Source organism: Brassica rapa, chromosome A03, assembly GCF_000309985.2.
Source record: "Brassica rapa cultivar Chiifu-401-42 chromosome A03, CAAS_Brap_v3.01, whole genome shotgun sequence".
Lineage (NCBI taxonomy): Eukaryota > Viridiplantae > Streptophyta > Magnoliopsida > Brassicales > Brassicaceae > Brassica > Brassica rapa.
This window is the reverse complement of record NC_024797.2, coordinates 30,664,824-30,666,438: the sequence shown is the minus strand read 5'-3', so window position 1 is coordinate 30,666,438 and position 1,615 is coordinate 30,664,824.

Below are 1,615 nucleotides of genomic sequence, written 5' to 3'. Positions count from 1 at the left end.
TGGTTATTATGTTGTGTTAGTAGATGAGTCGGCCATTGCTTGTTTTGGTACTTGTGTAATGTTATCGATGTGTTTGGTAACTTCCTTTCATTGCTTGTTTTGGTGTTTGCATACACTTATGATACTCTCTATTTTGTGTTGTGGGTTTGTTAAGAACTGTTGTTAAGGTCATGGTATTTGTTTCTCAATCGTAAAACTCTTAAACTTTGGTGAAATAATTGATGAAATTAATAGCCATAATAACACAACAACAAATCCTTACATAACCATTCTAATATTACAAAAGACATCATAAAACTCTTAAACACTGATGAAATAGTCATAATAACACAACAACAAAACAACACAACATCAAATCCTTACATAACCGAAATTCTAATCTTACAAAAAACAACAATAACCATTCCTGTCTCTCTCGAGAGATAGCTTAATCTGTTCAAGCTCCTTCTGCAATTCAACAACTTCAACTCTCAAGTCCGACTTTTCTCTTTTTACATCACTCATCATACTTTTTAAATCTTCAATTTCTTCCACCACACATTCATCAGTCCATGTAAAAAGATGGAATTTATCCTGCAAAAATAGAACAATATAACCTTCCTCTCACCCACACCAACAAGTGAGACCTAAACGATAGAACAATAAAATTTGAAACGAGATTTTTACCCCTTCAGATCCATGTGGACAACAATAGAAGAGCCTCCCAGGGTTTTTAGCTGTTCCTGATGTTTGAATCATGGCCTCTTCTCCACACCGACAAAATTTCGGTATTCCTCTCTCTTTTGCTCCACGACGTCTTCTCCAATTTCCTCCACCTGTATTTTTTTTAAAAATTATTTACAGTAACAAAGAAAGAAAAACATCACCAAACCAATTGATTCACATACCAGACACCGACGACGAGCTTGGCTTCACTGAGTGAGACATTCCTGGTGAACCTACAACTGACGACGAGATTGTTCTTCGTCGGGGAAGAAGAAGAAATAGAAAAAAAGACAACTACAAACAAACGACGACGTTTTGTTAGGAACCCAAATTTTAAGGGCTACAGTCCAATAAATATCAATCTTGGCCCATTACGTTTTTAATTTTGTTTGGTCCATTTAGTGTTTACGCTGACTCATCCACCAGCTAAGCATCCTAATCATCACCGTTAAGAAATAATTAACAGCGTTTAAATCAAAATCGGAATTAGCGTGGCTTTTAAAATCTGGGCATGTAATTCAAATGTTTAACGAGTTCGGGTATGTTTTTGGACATCCTAATAGTGCAGGTATGTAATTTCTCAGAGACCTATGGTGCAGGCACGAAAAAGCCGTTTTCCCGAAAATTCAGTTACCATGTCAAACAGTTAAAATATTTTTCTGCGTGTTCCTCAAGTTGGGAGATTTTTTTTTATTTGATTTGATTCCGTAAATCTCTGAGTAAATGAGATTTAAAACGACTTAGTGGGCTTAAAAACGAAAATGTAAGTAGTAAATTGGTTGGGCTTTTCATTTTCGAAAAACATTTAAATCAATTGAAAAAACAATTGAAAAAAGATTTGGAATGTTTTGTAATTAATAGGAAAATTCAGGGGTAGATTCATAAGAAGTATTCTGTTTTAATAGTATAG